The sequence below is a fragment of the Ascaphus truei genome, chromosome 1, assembly GCF_040206685.1.
Source record: "Ascaphus truei isolate aAscTru1 chromosome 1, aAscTru1.hap1, whole genome shotgun sequence".
Lineage (NCBI taxonomy): Eukaryota > Metazoa > Chordata > Amphibia > Anura > Ascaphidae > Ascaphus > Ascaphus truei.
Window position 1 is genome coordinate 312,254,130 of NC_134483.1, and position 27,291 is coordinate 312,281,420.

The 27,291-nt window shown below is 40.9% G+C and overlaps 1 protein-coding gene across 3 annotated transcripts in view; it reads right to left on the reverse strand.

Annotated features, from left to right (window-relative positions):
* The window catches only part of CSGALNACT1 (chondroitin sulfate N-acetylgalactosaminyltransferase 1), a 438,610-nt gene that overhangs the window by 358,746 nt on the left and 52,573 nt on the right, over window positions 1-27,291 (reverse strand). For all 3 annotated transcript variants that reach the window (XM_075605292.1, XM_075605275.1, XM_075605285.1), the window contains exon 2: window positions 18,070-18,171. The gene's annotated coding sequence lies outside the window, so the exon portion shown is untranslated. The remainder of the gene's footprint in view (window positions 1-18,069; window positions 18,172-27,291) is intronic.

Sequence of the window (27,291 nt, forward strand, 5' to 3'; positions counted from 1 at the left end):
CAAACCCTCTCGTGTACATGTGTGGAGTGAATGTACAGAGAGGAGCACCACGGAGGAGTTCCTCAACAGGATCATCCCCATGCGGACGCAGGGACCCTGATGAGGTGGAGGCGCTGCACTGGAACTAGGTGAGACTCAGCACACTACCTCAGCTGCCTGTCTGGACGGGTCCTCCCCACACACCATCATGCGGGAGACTCAGGAGTCCTGTTGCCAACAGGTGCACCACCAGACACTACCACACTGTAATGGGGGCCGGTTAGACCACAGGGGCCAATGTGAGATTGGGTGGGTCAGGCCGGTTCAGAAACACCGTTACACATGTAACATAATAAGACCAAACAAGGATGACAAAAGAAATCACCCGAATGGCCCTGTTTACTGCACTCTGTCTATTGGTAGATATTGACGTACCACTAAATCGTCAAATAAATGCACGTCTTAAAGTGTGATAGGTATGATAACATGTAGTAAATGCTTCCCACTTGTTGGAGAAACAGATGCTAATAAAAGCCAAACCATTGGCCAAAAATAATACCATTTTATTATATAATAGAGAACGACGAAACAGTGATAATATACACAATGCTTAGATATAAAATATAACCCGTTAAAAAGTAGGAGTGTAAACAAAAGAGTATTCAACTTACTTACTTACTTACCCCAAAATCGGCTGGATGGTTAAAGTCTCAATAGGAAAAGATTCCTAATGGAGTATCAACGATTTACATCATAAACTTGAGCTCATAAGTCTATATGTGGCCTTGACCCACAAATTAGACTAAATGCTCTGATCAGCACAAATCAAATTGTCCTATTGGTACAATCCACACTAGTGTGTGTGCTTGACTCATTGATTAGGAGAGCTTATAGTACACAATGAACCCAAATAGTAATCAGCTACATAGTATAAAATATATTGTTGTATATAGTGATGACTATTACCTTGAGAACAAATGGGGCTGAATAGTAAGTGTCTAATAGAATGTCCTGTTATCTAGCATATAGTATCCTTATGTATCTATACAAACCATGTATGGTATACAAATAGGGTAGCAAACCAATGTACACATAAATCGCCCTAGTAACTCAAGATATACAATGTATCTAGCTCTTAGGACTCACCAGAATGTATATGCACAAGTGCACACCTACACAGAAAAACACACGTGGGGTCATGTAATCTCACATAAGGTCATGTGATATGACTACTCACTAGATGGTAAAAACATTTTAGCACATAAAATAACAAAATTTCACATGCTACAATGTGCTCCCTACAGGTCTGCCTAAAACTACATCTGCAGTTGAGAATTAGTCATGAAAATGCTGTAGACCGGCACTATTTAATATTTTGGTCCCTTGAGGGCACTTCCCATACAGCTATGTTTTAATCTTACTCAAATTAACCCTATAAATACAATTGCACAAAACAATGTATTGTAATCTTGGGATATACATTAAACGTTAAATAATATGTTTAATATGTTTATTTGATTTCTATATATGTAGCCCTTTCTTTAGGGACTACTAGTTCTGTAAAGGGGTTAGTGTCTTAAGGGGTTAACTGGGTGGGATCACTCAGGGTTTGTACCTCCCCCTTTTCTACCATGTGATCAGTGATTTCACCTTAGGGAGCATAAAAGCTATATATACGCGTAGCTTCAACCTATGTTCTAAAAGCAGGTTCTTCAGAGTTCTGACTGGGGTCCTCACAGTGAGTCCTAGAAATAGGTTGTATGTATAGTCATTAGAGATGGGCAAATTTTTCTTGTGGATTTGTATCCGCATTGAATTGGCTGGTTCTTTTGGTACACAGATTTCATCAAATCAGTCTCAAAAAGGGGATTAATTTTTTCCGTTTTTTTTTAAATCACTGCCAATACATGTGGTGGTTTAATAATCCGTGGTCAGATTGTTAAAACTCAAATCCGTGGATTTCAAAATCCGTGTGCGGATTTTAAAAATCTGCCAACGGATTGCAGAATGCATGGATCAGATTCTTAAAAATCCATCTGCGTTGTATCCAATGGCGGTTTTGGATTGAAACTGGAACAATCCGTCGATGAACTTTACACCGCGGAACGGATTTTGAATGGAAAGCTCAGAAAATGCATAGAAATGGATTTCTACAGTTTCTCCCATCTCTAATAGTCAGATGTATTAAGATGTGTGCTGTCACAGTTTATTGTTTTCATTTAGAAACATGCCCTGATCTAAGTAAGAGCCAGTAGTAAGTGTTCACGATTGTTCTCGCTATTGATAACGAGTTCTCAGCATAGTAATCTATGTTCGGTGAAGTATGTTTTGACCGGCCCAACCGGAAGGTTCCTGATGAAATAGGTATGGAGGAAATATCCTATGCATAATAGCAGGATGCTAATCCAGGAGCACAAAGGGTATGCCTGGAAGACCCATTCGACAAGTGGTGCTGCATTATTAACTCTATGCAAGAGATTGTCAGTTTAGCCTTACTGTTAAGTACCTCCCCAGCATAAGTGTTCTGGCCTAAGCACACCCAGATAGAGGAGTAGGGACAGGCAGGTTAACTCAATCCCATATATCAAGCAAGGGAACCTTCTTACTTGCTGAAGTGTTTATTTGGGGCAACAACATACAAATAAAAAGGGGGGGAAGTACTGAGGGATCACTGGGACATGAGAGCAATGGAGGGGAAGGGGAGCTACTGATGCAGCGGCCGTTATTCGAACGCGCCTCGAATTGGAAAACGATATAATCCCCTAATTCTCCCCAGTTTTGGCTCGCTATTTTTTTTAAATGACCGCGTCGCATTAGATGCCCAAAGCAGGGACCCCTGCTGTGTGAATGCTACCGGCGTCTGCCTTTGTGTAATAGACGTGCAGAAAGAGAGTCTGAATCAGTCCCTCTAACTGCGCGCCTCTCACAGGCGATCGCGGGGGTTGTAATAAAATTCTAAAATTACAGTTTTGTAGCAGGGGGTCTCCGGAACTGAACCACATTGATTTCAGGTCCGGGGACCCCCTACTTCCCAAGTTACAGGCCCCGTTATGGGGTGCCAGTACACGCGCCATATTAAAATCCTGTGGGATCGAATCTAAACAATGCAGTGGGATACCGGCACCCCATAACAGGGCCTGTATCTCGGGAAGAAGGGGGTCCCCAAGGCTGAAATAAACTTTGTTTAGCTCGGAAGACCCCCTGCTCCCCCACACTAGTATCAACCCCCCCCCCTCCAAATAAAAAATCATTACCTTAGCGTGTAGCTGCTAAGGTAATGAAGCTGCTTCCATTTTATTTTTATTCATAGTATGCGTGAGCAGGGGGTCTCCTGAGCTGAACAAAGTTGATTTCAGGTCCAGGGACCCCCTACTTCCTGAGTTACAGGCCCAGTTATGGGGTGCCTGTATCCCCGCCATGTTAAAATTGTGGGTCACGTGACCGCGGGACTAGAGGGATACGGGCACCCCATAACGGGGCCTGTATCTCAGGAAGTAGGGGGTCCCCGAGGCTGAAATAAACTTTGCTCATTTCAGGAGACCCCCTGCTCACACACACAATAAATAAAAATTAAAAATGTAAGCAGCTTCATTACATTAGCGGCCATGCAATGCCCGCTAAGGCAATGAAGGGGTTAAGGCACAGGTGCCAACCCTGTGTGTAAAAAAACTAAAACATGGCCTACACAGTACAGTACATTTAAATAAATCACCCTCCCCTCCCCCCCACACCACCAAACACACATACATTACATTAATTGGCCAAATAACTATTATCCAGATATGGATAATAGATTATCTGGCCCATTATTAAACACATTAACTACAGTAGCATAATAAAATAAATACAGTTCTACTGTACTTGCTACCACCGCAACACAGTATGAATCCCCTCCACCAGCAAAGCCCATCTGTCCTCCGTAGCCAAAAATACATAGCAAATACAGTACATTCTGACACATACAGTACAGTAGCATCTCCAAATAAAAACAGCACGATGCAAATAAAAATAAATCTCATCTCCCAAGAACACAGCACCTACAGTACAGTACAGTAGGCAAATAAATATCTAACAAATGGCTATCCAAAATTTTTATTTTTACAATGTGTACAGTACATGATGCAAATAATCTGTGCATCATGTACTGTACTGTACACTACAGTATGCCAAGCAATGCTCTAAATAAAATAAAATAAATAAAATACCATCAATCAATCCATTCACAAATCAATTACAATCCAATCCAAATCAATTACTGTACACAATTCACTATTAAAATCCTAGAAACAAAACAAATAAACAGAAATAAATTACCATCAATCAACAAAATCTAACCAACAAAAAGCCACTATTAAAAAGCAAGCCCCCCCCCCCTTAAATAAACTGTTGCAAACACATTTGCACACCAAACTGCAAAATACAGTTAAAAATGCATCAAAAAAAAGCAAGCAAACATGAGCAATACAAGCTTTTATTAGCTCTGTATTATGTACAGTATATCCATAGGGACATACATAAATACAGAGGCAATAAATGGACATAAAAAAAATCAATCACATAAAAAAAAATTCAAACCCTGTACAAGCTAAATAAAATACATTTCTCTTGTTTATTCACCATTAGATGACCCACTCACCGACTCGGAACAGCATGCTCTCGAACCAATCCACGCACAGGAAAAAGGAACCCATACCATAAAATAAAAAAACATAAAATAAAAAACCATATCTTTGTCTTCTTTCTTCTACAGTACTTGTTCTCCATTGCGTCAGTCTTGGGGCTTCTTTACCTTCTCCGGGTCTTTTGGGGTCTTCTGCTGCCACGCCCCGGACTTCTTCTTAGAGGGGAGGTCCTCCTTCCACGCCGTCTGCCTCTAAAATGAGACGACATAGGCTTTTATAGGCCTATGACGTCACATTTTCATCATATGGTTCCCACGGCCCTGATTGGGCCGGGAAAACCATGGGATTAAAAAAAATTTATAAAAAATTGATGACGTCATTTAAAGGCAATGATGCCAGCCAATCAGAATGGCTGTGCTTCAATTGCCTTTAAGACGACGTCATCAAAAGAAAGATGGCTGCCCTCACATGGTACAGTACTTGAGCCAATCAGAAGTGGGTTTTACATCCCACTTCTGATTGGCTCAAGTACTGTACCATGTGAGGGCGCCCATCTTTCTTTTGATGACGTCGTCTTAAAGGCAATTGAAGCACAGCCATTCTGATTGGCTGGCATCATTGCCTTTAAATGATGTCATCAATTTTTTATAAATTTTTTTTAATCCCATGGTTTTCACGGCCCAATCAGGGCCGTGGGAACCATATGATGAAAATGTGACGTCATAGGCCTATAAAAGCCTATGTCGTCTCATTTTAGAGGCAGACGGCGTGGAAGGAGGACCTCCCCTCTAAGAAGAAGTCCAGGGCGTGGCAGCAGAAGACCCCAAAAGACCCGGAGAAGGTAAAGAAGCCCCAAGACTGACGCAATGGAGAACAAGTACTGTAGAAGAAAGAAGACAAAGATATGGTTTTTGTATTTTATGGTTTTTTATTTTATGGTATGGGTTCCTTTTTCCTGTGCGTGGATTGGTTCGAGAGCATGCTGTTCCGAGTCGGTGAGTGGGTCATCTAATGGTGAGTAAACAAGAGAAATGTATTTTATTTAGCTTGTACAGGGTTTGAATTTTTCTTTTAATGTGATTGATTTTTTTTTAATGTCCATGTATTGCATATGTATTTATGTATGTCCCTATGGATATACATAATACAAAGCTAATAAAAGCCTGTATTGCTCATGTTTGCTTGCTTTTTTTGATGCATTTTTAACTGTATTTTGCAGCTTGGTGTGCAAATGTGTTTGCAATAGTTTATTTCGGGGGGTGGGGGGCTTGCTTTTTAATAGTGGCTTTTTGTTGGTTAGATTTTGTTGATTGATGGTAATTTATTTCTGTTTATTTGTTTTGTTTCTAGGATTTGAATAGTGAATTGTGTACAGTAATTGATTTGGATTGTATTGTAATTGATTTGTGAATGGATTGATTGATGGTATTTTATTTATTTTATTTTATTTAGAGCATTGCTTGGCATACTGTAGTGTACAGTACAGTACATGATGCACAGATTATATGCATCATGTCCTGTACACATTGTAAAATTAAAATTTGGATAGCCATTTGTTAGATATTTATTTGCCTACTGTACTGTACTGTAGGTGCTGTGTTCTTGGGAGATGAGATTTATTTTTATTTGCATCGTGCTGTTTTTATTTGGAGATGCTACTGTACTGTATGTGTCAGAATGTACTGTATTTGCTATGTATTTTTGGCTACGGAGGACAGATGGGCTTTGCTGGTGGAGGGGATTCATACTGTATTGCGGTGGTAGCAAGTACAGTAGAACTGTATTAATTTTATTATGCTACTGTAGTTAATGTGTTTAAAGTTATGTAGTACTTATATAAAATAAGATTTCTAATGAGTCACGGATCCCAATTGAAAAAGAAGGAACAAGAAGAAAGGAGAGGGGAGGGGAGGAGGAGGGGGAAGGGGGGGAAGGAAGAGAAAGGAAAGGAGCGGGGGGAGGAGTGGAGGGGGAAAGAAACTGAAGAATGAAAACGGGGCCAAAGAGAGCAGAAGTATTCATAACATAATAAACAGTATAATATGTATAAAAATACAATATATGAATAAACTTTTAGGAAAATGCAATCATAAAAAACATCTTAGATCCCAATCAACATTCAGACCATTGGGCTGCAACGTATTAAGAGTAAAAATCCAGTGTGCTTCTCTTTGGTGGAGGATTTTAATCCTATCTCCACCCCGTAAGGGTAAAGCAATTTGTTCTATTGCCACACACTGGAATGACCCTGCACAGCCCAATGGACATGAATTAAGATGTCTGGAAACAGGTTGTAACATGTCATGACTACGGTTCAATCTAAGATGCTCTAAAATCCTAATCTTAAGCATACGGCTTGTTAGGCCGACGTACTGTTTAGTACAACGGCAAGTCAATAGGTAGATCACATAGTCAGATCGACATGAGATGTAAGACTGTATCTTAAATCTACGTGTCCCATCTGAATTGGAGAAATGGGTAGCTTGCAACATGTTTGGACAGACTTTACGTCTCCCACATTTATATGAACCAATTAATTTGGGAAAGAACATCCTAGCGGACTGAATGGGTTTAAGCACACTAGATGACAGTTTGTTACCCAATGTCGGAGCCTTGCGGAACACAATTCGTGGACTTGTACGACCTGTTATTTTAGATAACATGGGATCTAGTGTCAAGGTACCCCAATGTTTGTTAATGATAGATATGATAGCAGGGGCTTGGTCGCTATAACCTGTGATAAAGAAAGGAACATCTGATCTATCAACTTGTCTAGATTTAGATTCTTCCCCCATACCTTCTTTTTCTCCTCCCCCCACAAACCAATAAATCATTTTCTCCTACGGGATCTCCCCAATGTCTTTCTAGTGTGCCTGGGAGTCGGGGATTAAGGTGGGGCCTGCTCCTTTCATTTGTCCTGGGCCCAAGATTTATGTTGGTGGCCCTGATGAGATGTATCAAATTGTATCTTTCCCAGGCCCAGTGTCCTGCACCAGGTGGGGCACTTGCTCATTTTCAATGGGATGATCAGCCTCACACAAGCTGTGTCTCTGCAGCTCATATGCACATTCAATAACATTAGCGAATGACATGTTAAATAGATATAATAGGACTACAATTTTGCTTATTTAGCCCCATATACAAATGTTCTATTGCTATTTATCCTTATACCACAGTAAATATAGTTTTGTTCATAGTAAAATTAGTTCATATACTGTATGTTATTAATATTCTAATGATTAGGTTTCCTTTTATATTAATTATACTAATGAATATATTACTTTGAGGGAATTAAGCAATTACAGTAAGCATTAGCTCAGGGAAAATAGTTTTTTTTAAAAGTACACAATTTTCACACGCTTTTTCCTCTTGCATGCAGTTTTCTGGGGGCTGTACCGTACAATCTCCAGACTTCGGTCATATTATCATTATTATTATTATTTTTGCAGTGTTATAAATGCTGGTCTTTTATTTGAATTAATTTTTATTGCCATAAATCTTGAATAAAAATAATATAAAACATGTCTCAATCAGGATCTACTATGGTCCTTCCCCACACACAGAGGTAAAGGGAAGGGTTCCCAGTGTAGTGTTGGACCTGCATTAATTTGGTTATACGTTGACGTTGGTGTGCAGGCTTATGACGCTTTGTCCAAAGGGTTTAACTAAATAACCAAGTAATTATTATTATTATTATTATTATTATTATTGAAGTATTTCAACTTTATACTTATTACCATATTTTTTTTTGTCAATTGGATGTAGCATTGGGCACCCCTGTCTTTTGTTGTATACATTTATTTATTTATAAAATGTTTTACCAGGAAGTAATACATTGAGAGTTACCTCTCATTTTCAAGTATGTCCTGGGCATAGTCAATATTTGCCACGCTCAGTAGCACTGCTGCTTTTGACATAAATATATATTCATGATGTGGTCGGTGTAGGAGTTTGAGTTAGCTGGGAATGTGTATGTCTCAATCAGTGATTTCATTTGTCAAGCCAAGAAGTTACATGTATAAGGGGAGAGCAACACTTAAAATAGGTTTTCCCCAATGCATCATTACAGAGAGAGAGACAGATTGATTTCTAGATTTAGCAAGTCAGCAGTGAGATTGGACTAGACAGTGTGAAACAGAACAGGTTCAATGTTAAGATTTACAAAGACCCTGTATGTACTTTCCTAATGAATTAGAACCGTGCAATTTATCTCCATCCTTGTACGATCAAGGCTGAAGTGGCCCGCCGTAGAGCCAGAGAAATCTCATACAGGGCAGGACCAGTCAGTGATTCCCCAGGAGTCACTTACAGGTCACATCTGATTAATACACATCAGAGCAACAGAGATCTGTTCTGCAGGCAGGACGCAGAATGAGTAGTAGGAGGGGAGAGGAACACCCACTGCTATATAAAAAAAAAGTTGTCCCAGTAAACAAAAAACAAAAAAAGGAAAATAAACGTTAAGTAGGGAGCCATGAAACAGCTGGGACCATCAAACCTCATCAATAACTAGAAAATAAAACAGGAAAGCTCAGGTTAACACCTAGTTAAATCCATTAAAAATGCTAATTTATTTTGATCCAAAATAGCTACGCATGTTGCACAAACCACATCAAATATGTGAGCCCATTTTAAGAGTTCATAGGCATGTCACAATGGACACAGGACATGGCTCCCATATAGACACAAGGCAATCTTACCAGGAGGAAAAGAAGCCCTGGGGATCAATAGTAGTCAGTTAATGTGGAATCCATCACAAGATATGAGACATTTCAGGTCTAATGTAATGTACAGAGACCAATGGTGAACCTTTTATTGTAAGATTGTCCCTTTAGTAGAAACTTCCTGCCAAGCGACAGTGTAACAGAGAAGTCTCCAGTGTGATGTCACATAATCTGATTACATTTCATGGCATCATGAAATTATACATTTCACCTTGACCATTCTTCAGAAGTATGATTTCACTCTCTTTAAGCCTACACCCATGTCACTATATCGCCCATCTGTAGGTCCTAACACTACTGCACCCGTAAAAAGCTCTCATAACCTCTCTAATGGAGGGACAACTGTCTTAATAGACTTGTCATTCAGAGGTGCATAGCCAGAATTGCCATTTAAAAGGTGGGATGAGTGAGCTTGTAAACCAGGAAACCAGGGGTCACAAACCTCCAAATTGTTTATGATTTGTCATATTGGATGCAGCACTGAGGCATTTTGCCTTTTGTTATATTATATGATGTAACAATCTCAGTAGCACTCCTTTTTGATACAAATATACAGTATGGTGTGGTGGGGTTGGGATCTGAGCTGACAGAGGCTCTATGTGTTTGTAACTGCAATAATGACCTAATTTTAAAGGGAAATATCAGTATTATGTAATTATAGGCCTATATATTTGGACATACCTGCAAATAGTTAGAGGCACGTTTTTTTTATTTTCTTGTGATGCTATAAAAAAAGAATAAGTATGATGACAGTTGATATAAATGGTTACTTCTCACACACCTCACATAGAAAAATAATGTATTGACTGGCTTTTAGTTAGCTTTGCTAAGCCTGAAATTATTCTCCAGTATCTTGCTTGTTCAGTACAGCCCCATTAAAGCAGCAATGCCCTCAAAATTATGTTTTTTATTTAAATCTTACCTGAACGTGCAGGTTCTCCCACAGTGGACCTGTGGCCTCCCAACCTCTGAAAATCCCCCAGTTCCTGAGATATTTGTATTTTTATGTTGACACTTTTAATATAAATAAACTACCAATATGACTGCGAGGTGACAAATAGAAAGTACACACGCCATCTCCCAACTGTCATTTGGCCACGCAAATGATTTCCTTAACTCTGTGTCCATTTCGTGTCCACTGGGCCAGTATCAGGAGCCATTTAGTAGAAGGAAGAAAGAGATATAGTAGTCATACTCTTACTTGGAATAGGTTCTCAGACCATTTATTCAATATACATACGACTAAGGCCTCGGCCATGCTCCCAGCTAGCGTGCTGAGGCGCGCTGAGGCGCAGGGAAAGCGGGTGCTTTCCCTGGCCTTGCAGTTGCTTACCGCACGCGCTGTCAGCGGGCCGTCAGGGGGTGGGCCGGGGGCGGACGCGTCACTGGCCGGGGGCTGGCCAGTGACGTCACGGAGCTGGTTCGCCCTCATTGGGCGAACCGCTCACGTGACCGGCCTGTTGCGCCGGCAAGCGGGGGAATTTTACATTCCCCTAAGAACTGCGCTTCCGCAAGCGCGCGGAAGCGCAGGTGAGCCCCTACTAAAGCCGCTCTAATTGCGGCTGTAGGGGCTCAGTGCTGAGCGGGAGCGCGCGTCAGCACGCTTCCGCCAGCAAGCGATAAACATGGCCGAGGCCTAATAGACGCACAGCAAAGGTTCCTTGGAGATCGGGCCACAATTCGGGTCGGGGGGGGGAAGAGGGGACTCTGATTCTGGTTATTAAAAAAAAATTGTGAGCAAGCCCCTCTGCTTCTTTAAACTGTGGCAAAATGTGAAGTTGATTGTCCATTGGCGTTTGAGTGAATGGGAACATTAATAGAATGTAAAGCAGAATTTTATGAAGCAAAGATGAAAATATTTTTTGCAATTGAGAGCCTAATTAATTGTACGAGGTTTTTTTTTACAGCTGTGATGTGAGTTAACACACAACAGGCTGGCAAGCAGAAAGAGGTTGTAGGTTTTCTGTGTTGCCTTCGCTCTAAAGTGGCATTATCAAGAATGCATTACTGGAGTATTCAAGCAGTTCAACCTTTTACTAGCTGTATTGGTTCTGGAGAAACATAGATTTGTTGTGATACCAACATTAAGGTTCATTATAAATTAAATTATAGTGTACAGAGCTTTCAAAATCTGTTCTTCAAATGTGCTCAAGAGTACTCAGTAATATGATTGGAATTTGTGGCTGGATGTGAAAAAAGAAGAGACCCTTAAACTCCGACAAAGGATATTTATTTTATGGTATGGTCTGTACAGTTGAAACCTCAGATGGACTTCTGCTTTGAAACAAGGGACCTATTCCCATGGAATAGCCCACAAAAATATTTTACGTCAATTCCTTTAGAGGTCTCTGGGGAAACAAAGTATTTTGTGAAGCAGCTGTTCCCGCACATATTGTGTGTGTAACTTTTTATAATGCTGATGTAAGGTGCTGCAATTTTTTCTCACCAAATAACACTCTTTGTTATACCTTAATGTATCTATTGTGTATCTGTTTGGCAAATATTGTAGGTACACAGCATCAAAGAGAGAAAGAGAAGCACAATAAACGCAACAAACATTGAACACTAAAATGTGTCAATTTTACCTAAATAAATGCTGAGAAATATAATGTTTTAAATGGTGATAGACAAGCGTTTACCTCTGTAGGGTCAACCTTTGTCTTCTTCATTCTGTATAAAATGTTATGACTTTGCATCCAGGCCAATCAACTTATTATCTCTAGATTACTGCGCCTTATTCGTTCAATGGTGCCAGGAGTTCTTAATTGGTTACTCTACAAGTGGGAATACCCAGTTCATTGGACATGTAAATGTATTGAATCTACATGAAAGGAATATCCTCTGGTTATCTGCAAAACTATCCGTACTCTTATTGTAATTAGAGATGGGACATTTGTATTTACAGATTTGGATCCATCTCAGATCGTCCGGTTCCTTTGATCCGCAGATTTCTATGAATCAATCTCAAAAAGGCAAATCCGCTGTTTCTGATTTTTTTATTTTAATCGATAGCTATTCAAAATCCGTGGCTAGATTGTTCAAAATCCGGATACAGATTAATCCGTGATGTGTGGCGGCAGGGGGGTATCTCTCTCTTTCTCTGCGGATTAATCCGTGATGTGTGGCGGCAGGGGGGGTTATCTCTCTCTTTCTCTGCGGATTAATCCGTGATGTGTGGCGGTAGGGGGGTATCTCTCTCTTTCTCTGCGGATTAATCCGTGTGTGCTCTTTTAACAATCCGGCCACGGATTCTTAAAAATCCCTCCGAATTGTATCCAATGGTGGATTTGGATTGAGCCGCGTGGGTTCTTTAGTGCCACATCCGCAGATGGATTTTGGTGGGGGGTTGGGGGGGGGTTTTCAGTTTTGATTAAAAAAATCCGGGAAATTCTGGGAAACGGATTTGGACTGGTTCGCCCATCTCTGCATCGCTCGCTAGCTGTATCACTAGAAGAGTTTCCACTTGCTCACGTCTTACAATGACACACATACTCACCTAATACCCCCAAACTCTACTGCATCCTAGATGCAAAGTTTTCATACTGATGGAAATCTGTTTTTTTTTCTTATTGGATAGGCTGTTTAGAAACCCCTAGGTTAATAAAACAATATTTGACTTGGCAATGCACACTGTGCACATTGCCACCTCCTATAATCTGTGCTGTTTATATGCAAAGTTTAAACTCATTGCATTTTGATAGACTGGTAAATGTCACTTCTTTTTTTCTAAATACAGAAGAAACATATAGAAAGCACTCTGAGTTTGTTTTAATGAACTGGTTTGCACTGCAAGAGAACATTGCGTGCCTTACATGCACCTAAAGGATGCTTCCTGTGAACCATGATTTATTCAGAAACCCGCATAGAGTCCCATTCATTCGGTTTAACAGTATACTGGTACGGCTCATAAAGATGGCTTGTTAATTCATCGCTCAAGGATTCATGTTTTATGCAGCATATACCGGTATTTCAATGACTTCTTGCAATGTGATGTTTTATTAAGTTGGAAGGGAGCTATTCAATATCGTAGCATAGTGCTGGCTCCAGGAACTGGAATTAAATCATTTTTCATTTCCTTTATGATATGTGGAAAGTCATTTCTAATTCTAGTTTTCTCATTTCCTCGATATGTAGATACATTATTTACAATAACCCCACTGGACATGATTTCTTTACGGCTCTTACACTTTTCATTTCATTCATATGTATTCATATAAATTGTGGTATAAGGAGGTTCCAGGACCACATTTATCTCTTTCATCCCTCTGGGTTGTATGTATCAAACAGACTCTATTAAACACCATGGATCATGTCACTAAAACATCTATTTCTTTCTTCAGCATCTATGTAAATATCAGATTGTTCAGCAAGTTCATACATTGTCATTAGACATCGCATATGCAATCCGTCTAGTTTTATAGGCATTTTTCCTATGCTGAACATCCTAGAAAACACAGGCAGCTTTCTGCAAAGATAAAACAATGTAATAATACCTGTAGAGAGGAGGATAATGTTTGTTAACCCAGTTGCTGCGATGTGATGTGTTGTAGCCTCCAGTAAAGTGAATAAAATACATCCATATTTTTGTTTGAGCATCATCGCTTAAATTCTAGTTGTTTTTGTTTTTTCCAGTTTCTTTCGTCTATTTCTACATTGTGCCAATGTATGTAAAGTAAGTATAAAGTAACTGTTCATTCTCACTCTGAAATACAACAATGTGTCTCTGTTTAGTAGGCCTGCCTGTTTGGTGGTCTAGCAGTAAGATTTCCTAGTGGCAGCTTTCCAGCAGAGTTCTGTGAGGCTTGTCACTGAGCTAACACTAAAGGTATTGCTCTGCAACACTGTTTTCTTTGCACGGTTTATGACTGCTGTTTCCCCTCCCAACAAATTGAGACCTCTTAGGCAGCTTAACTAAGGTACTGTACAATGAAAATAAAGAAAACAGGGCATGTTATTTAGATCAAATGACATCTCACAAAAAAGGTCAACGGAATGAAAACTGTGTACGTGATTGATACTTTACATTCATTTAGGCTTCTCTTACATTGTATATTTCTCAGCATTTTTTAACCTTTTGTATAATGTATTTTTGTTTCTACAGTATGTTGTATTTCAATACATCATTTTAAAATAAAAGGGTTATATAACCTTAAAAATGAAATCCTACATCAGCCCTATCTACTGCACCTCTGCACAAATGTTTGCAGTAGCTCTGATAAATGTTTATCACCATTCATATTAAATACGTATGTCTTCAATGCTTAAACTGCTTTAATTAGGTAAAGTTCCATGCACACAGTACAACCAATGAGAACAGGAGCTCCACAATGAAACTCTCATAACAGAACACATGGCTCAACGGTTTGGGACGGGTACTTGTATTACTTTTATTTGACACCAGTTTAGTTATTAAAAGAAAGTGTTCAAATTCGGTTCTCCAATGTTTTAACATTAGCTGAAAAAGTTTGGGCGATATTGACAAAGTCGAAGTGAAATGCAACAATTTTAATCGAACTTTGACTTTTAGTAGACCTCCTTTATATACCTCCCGCAATACACAATACACAAGTGGAAAAAGGTAGGTGTTCCCAGCACTCAATAAAAATAGGAAATAATATTGCAACACTAAGGCTGCGCTTATAGTGCCGGCGACAGCGACACGACGTTGCGGCAAAACAAATGCATTTTCGCCGTCGTGTGAGCTTATAGTAAGTGCGGCGCGACGGAGCGACGGATTGGTCGTGATCGCTGGAAGTCATCTCTATTTGATTTTCCAGCGACCGTCGCCTGACCGTCACGTCGCCGGCACTATAAGCGTAGCCTATGGCTGCGTTCAAACAGAATGTGATGTGATGTGCGCGCGCATGTAAGCTACTCTTGCGCTTTGGTGTGTGTGAGTTTTCAAACAGAAAACGACACCCGGCGGCGGCGAAGTACAGCGTTGACGCCGCTGCACGTGAATGGGTGGGTGACTGAGTGACTGACTTGACTGAGTGGGTGGGTGGGTGAATGGGTTGACTTGACGGGGGGAGTGAGTGGGGGACTGGGTGTGTGAGTGGGTGACTCGGTGTGGGTTGGGGGATCGAATGGGTTGACTTGACGGGGGGAGTGAGTGGGGGACTGGGTGGGTGGGTGACTTGACTGGGTGACAGAGTAACTGAGTGACTGGGTGGGTGGATGAATGATTGACTGGATGGGTGAGTGATTGGGTGGGTGAGTGAGTGACTGCCTGGGTGGGTGACTGACCTTGATCTAGTGGGTGCTGCTTCCTTGCCCACCAGATGCTTCCCCCCCTGCTCCCCATATCCCTGCGTCTGCTGCCCGGGGTGGGAATTGGGCTCAGGAGGGGGCTGCGCAGGAGGTGGGCGGCTGGGGGGGCGAGACTGGCAGGCTAATTCCGCGGCTGGAGGCGGGCGCGCGGGGGAAGCTGGGTCGGCGGGCGTGCAGGGGAAGCTGGGTTGGCGGGTGTGGGCTCACCACGGCGCTTCTCCTCCGTCCCACGTTGGGAGCATTGTTTCCCCTTTGTCCATTCACCTCCCTCACCCCATGTGCCCATTGGGCTTACATGTATTGGTATAATATTTTTCCTAGATGTGTATTCATGCTGTATCTGTCTATGTATATAAATTCTCATATTGATTCATTTTCAATACAATTCCACTTTTTGGATACAATTTAGTGTTGCAATATTATTTCCTATTTTTATGGAGTGCTGGGAACACCTACCTTTTTCCTGTATTAGTACTGGGAAGCCTCAGGGTCCTTCCCTTTGTTCCCCTGCACCTTACATACTTTATTTGCCATTTTCTCTTTACATTTGAAGGGCTGTCTGTAACGCCATACATTTTTGTAATACACATTGGAGAACATACCTGGGATACATGGGAAATAAGCTATTTGAATATGCAAATAAACTTATTTAGGGGGTTCTCTACTCAATTAGGCACCTTCCTCTCCCTCTGCCCCATCTACTCCCCCTCCCCATATTTCAAGCTTTCATGTTTGTAGTCAAACTGCTAGCAAGATTTATTTATTTATTTTTAAAGTTAGTTAATCCCCAAAGCGGCAAAATAGCAAATTTCGCAAATTTGAGCGAAAAAGTTTGCACACCTCTAGTTATTAAGATATAGGCAAAAACAACACCGGATGACCTTTCAGTCTGCATATAAATAGTTATGATGCTAAAGTAGGAGAATGAGTAGCTTCCTTGTAATGGCACTGCCTTTGAAGTGAGTACGCCCTGTTTGTATCCCAGAGTAAGCTCTTTGTGACCTTGGGCAAGTCATTTAATGTCACTTCTGTCAGTGTAGAATGTAGGCATTCCACAGCAGGGATATCCCAAACAATTCTATGTAGAGCGCTACTCACACTGCACTTATGGAAAAGACTAATACAGTGTTATTGTTGAACAGTAAAAAGAGGGGTAAAAAAATGTGCTGAAACAACACACTTTTGCACACAATATATATACAATAAAAATCATTTCAAAAGAGCATTGTAATTGGATCTAGTCTACACTATATTGCACGCTTTTGCAATGTTCCAACAGTCTAACTGACATATAAGTGACCAGTGATACTAAACACATCTATACAGATCCTACAGACATTGTCATACTCATTAAAGAACCTGAGAAAAAGCAGATCATTTCTTTGAGGTAATGATATCTCTTGTTGAACCATCATAAAAGTCGAAGAAGAGACCTGTGAGACATTTAAAGCTCATATACTACTGTAACAAGATCTCTGTAGAACAATCATGCTGCTCCGAGGTATTACATTGCATTCCCACCATGGGTTTTAAAGGGCTTTTGCGTCTTTATTTAGTAGAATTAGCTTCCCCTGAAATATAAACAGGACAAGTACTCCTCCCCCCTTTCTGGTGTATAGGGTCAAGTCCAACCACAATACTGTGAATTACAGCATGTGGATAGATCCTTTGCTTCTGCTGTAGAAGCCCAAAGCAAAGCAGTTACATTGTCTGCCACAATAAATATTTCCCATGAAAAAGGAATTATTGTAAAAGTTCCATAGGAGAAAAATCTTAATAGCCATTACCACATCTCAACAGAGCAACAGCTGGCAGTACTTGTGTTCATTTCCACCATGAATTCCACTGCAGAAATCCGCTGATACATTTTGGAGTAATTATGCAGAAGTCTATAGTTGTCATAAGATCCATCTGAGAATCAAATCCAATAAATACTTGCAAGATGAAAAGAAATCCCTTTTTGCACACTCGAAATAATATTTGCATGGCTCTATGGTTGCTTAGTTACTATGATATATTAACCCCGTGTGTGTTAGTGGAGATGCAACACTGGCGCAATGCAAGGCTTTTGGAAATTGTTGGTTTTATTGCAACAACAAAAAAAGGGGGGGGTTAAGAAAACATGAAGCCCAATCATGATATCTATCTTTAGATTGTGTTTTTCAGTAGTGTCAGTGTACTTTTTAGTTGCCATCTTTTAAAGATTTAGGATATGTTTAAATGAGAAATTGTGGAAAGGTGGGCTGATGAAAACAAAAAGTAGTGGTACCTCTCTCAAATTATACGGTTTACAGTATATTTTTTCAATAACAACATAAGAACAGACAGTAGATGTTATTCATAAAACTGATACATTATTCTCTCAAAAAGAAGTGGATATTTAGGGTTAACAGTATAAAGTCTGGGTATTACATACACCTTGTACCAGCATTACACTTTAATCACTGACTTAAAGAGGCCGTCCATCTACTTACATATTTGAGTATTCCGAACTAGCAGGATCTGGTGATCTGGAAACAGGTATCAACTATGGGACCAGGTGTGGAGTTGGTGATACTGAGACAGTCTTGAGGGACCTGTGTGAGACATGTCCATTTAAATGTTGTTTGTCTTCATAAATGTTAACTTCACATTTTCAATCCTCTACACCAGGGGTGCGCAAACTTTCCCCCCGCGCCCTCGTCTGCACCCCCCCTCGCGCCCCCTCCTTACCTTGTCCCCGGCATCAAATGACGCAGTGGGGTCACGTGACGTCACATTGCCATGATGAAGTGTCGCCAAAGACAAGGTCAGGGAAGTTGCATAGGCCTCACGTGATCCCCCGGCATTTAATTTAAATGCCTTGGGGAAGAGCGCGGGGCCTCTGAACTTGTGCTCCCCAGTTTGTGCACCCCTGCTGTAGACCCTCTAACCTTCCCCAAACATCCAATAAAAAAATAATATATGTAGGAGTTGACTATTAATGTTGGTTATTACTGCTGTGCAGGGTATAACCCAATTAACATTTCAGGCACAATTAGATTTTAGTTATATTAAATTATATTTCCTCTAAGCAAAAAACTCCACTGAAGCGGATACAGTCAGTCAGCTTTACAATAGAAGATAACAGTAGGTTCATTTCCCCTCTCAAATACACAATGGGTCTTACTTGCCCCTATTACATTGATGACATTAAGAGAGTGTATGAACAGCAAAAACCATTACGTGTATACATGTATGAAAAACAAACGCCCTTTCACTGGAATACGTTATAAAGGACCTGCGGCTTAATGTAGTGTATAACATTGTATGCAGAAACCAGGCTAGAGTTAGAGTTTTTACAATTTCTAACTTTCAGAACTTCGTAAGTTTTCCCTTTTAGAGTTAAATGTTTGCCCTGTCTATGAGATTTAACGTTTTGCACTATAAATGCGAAACAAAGATACGTGTAGTTAGTGTTGGTGTTAAGAAAATAAAGTAAAAATTATACTTTTTTTGTTTCAAAACTGTACATGGTATTGGAGATCTGATCCTGAAATGGGCAACTATTGACATAGTGAAAGGATTTCAGCAGCAATGTCACACCAATAAAATAGTTGTTAGATTTCCCATGCTAGAAGAGTGTGGAGGCTCTTGCACATAGAGGGTACATTTATTCAACAGGCTCTAACATTTGAACCTGTTTGAGGATGTGAGAATCAAATGAAAAAGTTATGATTAGGGAGTGAAGAAGTTAACCTCTCACTCTTCCAGGCTCAGGAAGACCACACCCTAGCGTCCAGGTCTGCTGGGGTTTTTCAACAAAATCCTGATTGCGAGGGTTTTAAAAGGCAGTCAGCAGCCTGCCAGATCTGAGTTTTCCACCAACCTGCAAGGATGCTGGGTGGAATGGTTCCTCAGGCCTGCAAGGACCAGCTGGGTTTCACACCCAGCATCGGAAGTTCCAAGAAGCTGAACAAGCCTGCAAGGATGCAGGGCTTCTCTATGAGAACCTGAGTTGCACAGTCTGCTAAGGAAGCAAAAATGCCATATCTGCAAGGTGGTAACAGTTACAAGAGGGATTACCTGGAAACTCCTGGGACTCAAACCCAGCACCTCAGATAAGCTTTACCTTGAATCCAGACTTATGCTATGTATTGTTTAAACTGGAAATTAGTCTAACTGACCAGTCAGTTATTCAAGCCCTAGTCTGTTGTGTCCCATACATAGAGTATAATTCTATGTTTTGTTTTGCTTTAAAGAGACGGTGTACCTAACTTTCTATTTATTGGTGTGGAAAATAAACAACCAAAAGGACTGTTTCAGGAGAAGAACAGTGTGTGGACTCTTTACTGAACCTACCCAGCAGCCGTCCTGCCACAATAGTTATCAGATTTGTATGTATATTTAATTAAAACAAAAGTGCTTCACAGATGTTGCCTTGTACTACATATGCTGTTAACATTTCAATTTCTCTAGTGGACTATATTTGAAAAAAAAATCAGAAGCTTGTATTTAAGACTTAAACACTACCTTATACATTGGTCCAATTAAAAGCATGCCATCCGGCAAAATGTCTGTATAAATAACAAGCAATGTGAACAAGAATACAATTTTGTTTCCGAAAAGCTCTTATATTTTTATCAATAGAGCACTTTTTAATGTTTGGATTGATCAGTTACACTATATAAAATCAGTGCCACCAGCACTGAAAAAAATCCTAGTCTGTGGTGATTGAACTCCCCATACTTTCAGACTGGTCAAGCTCATTTGAATGTCAGTCTGCTTTGTTACCAGTTTGTTGTGCATGTGAGGAGTAAAAACAATGTTACTCCAGTTTTCTAAGACCACTAAATTAGGCAACTGTTGTAACCAACGCATTACCTTTCAGAAAACCCATTTGTAACATTTGTGCCTATTTTAGTAGGTTTGATAACCAACACATCAAGCTTTTTGAGCAGTGCCGCATGATTTGGCAGATTTGCTATTCAGAAAGCTTCGATAACTTGCCAAACTTGGACGGGTTGTGCATTTTCCCGAGCAGTCTGGCTCCCAGATAACACACAGAACGGGAGCCTCAAAAAGCAAAATAGCGCCATTTAGATAACATCACGCTATTTTAGTTGCCCTGATAAGCTCAAATAGCGAGTTTATCAAAGATCTCGTCTCGCCAACCCAAGGGTGACAAGAATAGACTTAGAAAAAAAAATGCATTTTTCCTGCATCGGATTGAAGCCGGGAGTCTCCGAAGCTGATACACATTAACACCAGCTACGGGGACCCCCGGTTTCCATCCTAATAAATAAAAAATTATTTACAGGCAGCTTCATTACCTTAGCGGCTAACTGCTAAGGCAATTAAGGGGTTAACTACCCGTGCCCGGTTTATTGTGGGGGTGGGTAAAGGTGGGGGTGGGTAAAGGTGGCATTTAGCCCATGGTGGGTGTTAGGCCTTTTGGGGGAGTTTCCAGAGGAGTTAACCCCTTCATTACCTTAGTGGTTACTACTAAGGTAATGAATGGGTTAACCCCTCCCACTACCCCTCCCGCATAAAAACCCACCGCGTGCCAAATGCCACCTTCACCCACAATAAACATTAAAACACAACACTAGTCAATACACCCATTTATTGCCGGTGTGGTTACCTACTGTATGCTCTCAATGGGTGCAGAGATAACCACAATGGGAATGAATGGGCACCCCCTCTTCTCCAGACAACCATTAAATTACATTACAGTAATGAGCTAAATTACTATTATCCAGATCTGAATAATAGTAACTTTGCTGATTATTGTACTGTATGTGTTGAGGAGGGTTGTTGGGTTGTTGTGTTGTTTAATGTTTCTTGGGGGTAGAGAGATTGGGTGAAGGGAGTAGTTGCCTCTAGAGCGGGTGGTTAGGCCTCTCGGGTGGGTAGCGGGAGTGGTTAACCCCTTTATTACCATAGCGGTTATCACCACTATGGTAGTAAAGGGTTTAACACCTCCCGCCACCTTTCCGGCAGGCTGAACTACCCACCCTGAGGCAACTACCCCCTTCATCTACCCCCTCTTCCCCCAATAAACAGGGTACTCAGGTTTAACCCCTTCATTGCCTTAGCGGCTAGTTGCTATAGTAATGAAGCTGTTTTTATTTAAATTTGAATACTAGTGTGCGGGAGGCGGGGGTCTCCAGAGCTGAACCGCATTGATTTCAGCCTCGGGGACCCCCTGCTTCCCGACCTACATGTCCCGGTATGGGGTGCCGGTATCCCCATGCAATGTTTAAATCTCCCGCGTCACGTGACATTTAAATGCATAGGAGATACCAGCACCCCATACTGGGGCCTGGATCTCAGGAAGCAGGGGGTCCCCGTACCTGAAATAAATGCGGTTCAGCTCTAGAGACCCCCTGCTCCCGCACACTAGTATTTAAATTAAAACACTGCGATCGCCTGTGAGAGCTGTGCAGGGAGAGGTGGCTCTCTCAGTGCAGCTAAGATTGTGATAAGATCGCAGGGGGAGAACTTAGAAAAAAGCTGAGATCACATTGCTGCTACGTCGAGCGGAATCGGCATGGTCCTACCTTACGGTTTGAGATGGTTCCAGATTCATTCTGAATACCATGATAATACAAATGACAAACCGGTCGGCGGGAACATGCCACATCGTTTGAGATGGCAGCAAGGTTATCAGGGCTACTAGAATAGGCACCAAAGTATGGGTCCAATCATTTGTTTCCTTTGGGTTTTACTGCAATACTGTAATAACATGAAGTAGATTCCATTGTAACCCGAGGGGGGGGGGGGGGTAAATCAACGCATTAGGCTCCGTCTGGTTCATTTTATAAAGTTTTCTGCAAAAAAATTAAAAACTATATGGAGTACTTCAAAATATAATTTGTTGTCTCTTGATATTTACAATCATGTCTCTCTTTATCCGTTCAGTCGAGTACGACTCTCGGCCATGTCTTCCGATCTCTCACGGCTTTTCACTATCTTTCTTGATGGTATCTAGCCATTGAGTTCTTGGGGCGGCCTCTTCCTGTTTTACCACCAGTCATTCCAAGCATGACGTCCTTCTCAAGCGACTTGCTTCGCATTATGTGACCAAAGTAGGAGAGCTTATGCTTTGCTATATTGGCCTCCAATGAGATTATCAGTTTGGTCCGTTCCAGGACTGCTTGGTTCATTATTCTGGCTGTCCACGGAATGTGCAGCCAATGTCTCCAGCACCACAATTCAAATGCATCAATCTTTCTCCTATCTGCCCGTCCCAGATTCCAGGTTTCGCAGCCATACAGTATGTTGCTATTGGGAAAACGATCGCACTGGCCAATCTGCATTTAGTTGACAAGCTGATGTCTTTACTTTTCCAGATGTCGTTCATACTGATCATCACATTTCTTCCAAGTGCCAACCGTCTCTTAATCTCATGGGTGAAGTCGCCATTGAGATCAATTTTGGAGCCAAGGAAGATTAAGTCTTAACCACTTCAATTTCCTCATTATTGATCTTGATATTAACGTTCGCATTTTTTGCTGTTGTCATGATCTTTGTCTTAATGTTCAGGTGCAATCTAACCTTCTCACTTTTTTCTTCGACTTTCATGATAAGATGTTTGAGATCCTTCTTTTTTCAGCAAGCAGGGTAGAATCGTCGGCGTATCGGAGGTTGTTGATGTTTCTACTGCCTATTTTCACGCCAATCTGGACTCATCCAGGCCTGCTCGCTGCATGACAGCTTCTGCGTACATGTTGAAAGCTGCTGGTGACAGGATGCATCCTTGGCGTGTGCCCTTTCTGATCTTGAGCCAATCCGTGTCTCCGTATAGCGTTCGGACTGTGGCTTCTTGATCTTGATAGTGATCATATAAGTTCGGTCAGGTGTGGTGGTGTTCCCATTTCCTTCAGGCAGGTCCAGAGCTTGTTGTACTCAATTACATCAAACGCCTTCGAATAATCGATGAAACACATGTAGAGATCTTTCTAATACTCTGTTTTTTTCCATAATCCATCGAAGGTTGGCAATGTGATCACGAGAGCCTATGCCTTTCCTGAAGCCAGCTTGCTCATCTGGCATTTCCCTAGCGACAGTTGCACTCGAGCATTGTTGGATAATTTTCAGAAGGATTTTGCTTGCATGTGGTATCAAGGCTAAGGTGCGATAATTCGGCACCAGGCATAAAAGGGTAAGCAGGAAGGTCAGAAATTTAGCACCGTCAGCTAGCACTTCCAGTACATATTGACATTGGTCTTATTAACCATGGGACATTGCTATGTTTTGCAATTGGAATTTCTTTTAAATCTTTTATATGGACCTATACAAAACCTGGCATACAAAAACACCCTTACTTTCTGCATATTGCAGCTTTCCTCACTGCATAATATTCATTGAATTACTCATAATTTTTTGCAATTCCAATTCTAAGTCTTATCTGCATCAGTTTTTTCCTAATAATTGTTTAGAATGTATGCAAATCACACCTGGTTATCTCCTACTGACAAATGGGTTGCAGTCTGGCATTACATCACCCAAGTAGGACCTGATTTTTAATACACTGCTCCAAAAGAAGTAACAGTTAGAATGAGTATTAATCCATTTACTGTCAAAGGCACCTTCATCAATGTATCACTGGCCCCTATGGCATCAGAGGGGTTAATGTATTCTAATGGTTATAATGTCATTAATGACATCAGAATTCAAAGATATCTGCCTTCTGATTCTTGTTCGAGGTATAGCCTAGCATGAAAGCTGTACTGGCCTATCAAATTGGGTAAATCGCTGTAGAAGAACAGAATTGCAGCTAGGATCTATGACTGAGGTTTCTGACTCCATCACCAAAAAAAACTTTGTTAAAGTGTAGTTAAGGTTTGTAAGCAAACCCTTCAAAAGTCTGGAAATTTCGAAGTTAAAGTGACACGGAAACCTAACCCCCCCCCCCCGCCCCCATGCTTTGTTGATGACATCCCAATTGAACACTTGACATCACATACTGTATGACATCACAAATTACATGTCCCATCCCAGTGATGTAATTTGTTGCATCATGTATGATGACATCAGCAAAGAATGGGGGGATTTAAGGTTGCGTGTCACCTTAACTTTGATATTTCCAGACTTTTGAAGGGTTTGCTTATAAACCTTAACTACACTTTGACAAAGTTTTTTTCAATTGAATTTCTATGGTTTGAATCCTATGGATCATGTATAGCAATTGATCACAAGGATTCTTTCATTCGTATATTTCACTATGAAATTGTTCATGCAGTAGAGACATTGCAATGACATCTTATAAAATTGAATCAAACGGATACACCCGAATGTGCTCAAACTTTCCAATGTTTGAGAGAATTAGGCCTCGGATATAGTACAGGCGCGAATGCGTGGCCTGTAGGTTTGGGCGACTGGGGGTGTGGCAAGGGGGTGCCGGAGGTGTGCCCGAGGCAAAATTCAAACAATTTTGATGCGTGAAGTATCGCTCGCCCCGTCGCACACGCGCTCTCTATGGCCGTGCGAATTGCCTTCCGGCATTTTTATTTTGGTGCTCACGCCATCGCTGTTAAGGACGCAGCCGTATAAGCAACTGAAAAAGGGGGGTATAATGGAAGTCTTGTTCAAACCTACTTCGTATCCATAATAATTTATACATATCAATCTTTACCAATACATGGTAGCACAGCCTACAAGTAAGCTTAGAATAATTTTACACTGCACGTGGTGAAAGTTATTTCTTTCACATGCATGCATAATATTTATTGAATCGGTTTGATCACAATGACATTCAGTATGGCTTAATTTAGGTCCAGCCAGATGCTGTTTCATGTTAATTTTCAGATGCTTTTAACTCTTCTCTAAGAAATAGGATTAGACTTGAAACTGGCAGTGGGACCTTTGAGAAATGAATGCATTAGATTTTGATAATGAAATTGCTCACCGGCATTTTGACAAAAACTGTTTTATACAGTAGCACGTACATATTTAGATTGATCACGGTATAAAATAACTTATACAATTTATACCATGTTATCAAATTATTATCCATGCTACTTCTCAACTTGCGTTGGTAACCAGAAGTTGAGGCTTATGCATGATGACAACCTCAAGGTGACCAACGTTATGGGTCAAAGGTCTCCTAACTACAAACTTATTTCATGACTAATGGAAACCGTAACTAGGAGTGTGTGAACGCTTCACCAGTCTTCACGAAAAGTCACATGACATACTGCTGTGAAGCACTATGTACATAGATGGCGCTTGTAAGAGATGTGTGCAGAGGTATGCAAATGGAGAAAGTTTAGGGTGAAATTAACATATGGCTTTATTGAGCCTGTCCCTTTAAACAGCACAGCAAATAAAAATGTACAAAAACAACAAACACCTATCCCTTTTTAAAGGCTAAATTACTTCCCCCAGTCCCTCTCATACAAGACTGGGAGGATAAGCCCCTTTCCAGCTTACCACCCCAAAGTCTCAGTGGTACCTTTTAAAGCAGGTGGCCCTTCAGGTCAGTGGTGTCCAGGTGTCTTGGTGTGCTTGAGGGTCTCGTCCCCTTGTGCCTTGCTGTCAAAACACTGTCCTCCTGTATATTCAAGACCCTCTCCTCATGTAAGCACTGTTGTGTGCTTAGGAATATCTCTGTCCTGTGTATCACATGAGGCTTTTTACAGAGCTCTCATTAGTCCAGGTGGAGACAGGCTAATTGAGTGGCTGCAATTAACCAGCTCCATACTGCATTCAGAGCTCTGAGGCAGCTTTATCCAAACAGGGATAAGTCCCTGTTACAGCGCTGTGTATGTGTATGTGTACCTAAACAAAACCCCACTGACACAGGACTGGATGTGAAGATACTAAATTACAAATTGTAAGCAATAAACATGTATATAAAAAACAAAAATAAAATAAAAAATAAACCAATAAAACCACAAAAAAAGATTATATGTAAAATATACAATACAAGTGAAAGTCCAATCCAAAAAACATTGTCCTTTAGAGTCTTTGCAGCCTGAAAAGAGGGACCACCAAATCCCTCATGGATATCTAAGAAAAAAACAGAAAACAACAGGCACACTCATAGTGTAGTAAATTGATAAATTTATATTGGACTGGTAAAGGTAAAATTGTGCACTCACAAACAAAGCAAGAACATAAGCAGTTATGAGTATACTCAATCACCAACAGTGCAGGATACAGCAAGGCAAAGCGTCTCCGGGGCTCCACCAGGTGTAGCAGATTCACCGTTCACATCGCCTCTGTATGCCGAGTACTTCCTCACTCTAGTCGTAGTCTTGCGAGGGTTGTGACGTCAGCGTGAGAGATTGAATGACCTCCGATTCCTCACCGCAAGCAGGCAGGCTCTGTATCCGTAGGATAGCAAGGCAGATGTTCTGGAGCTCCATGTAAAGCAGACAGCACCCTCGCGTCGCCTCTGTATGCCGGCAATCCCCCACACAGGTCGGAGTCCCGCGAGAACTGTGACGTCAGCGGGAGCTAGTTTCTAGCTCTACACCGCAAAGCACTCTGTATCCGTCAGACTCGATCAAAATGACATTAAAAATAAAGTCCAAATGCCACTGTGTTGTGAATGCGCATATAAAAACATATAGATCAATATGTGATATAAAAAATATAATTCTGAAACACACCCTACGCGTTTCGTCCTTAAGACTTCATCAAGGGGTATATAAATGACATGGAACTGCAAACCTATTATATACATATGTTAACCAATCATAGCTAGACATAACTAATTGCGTAATTGA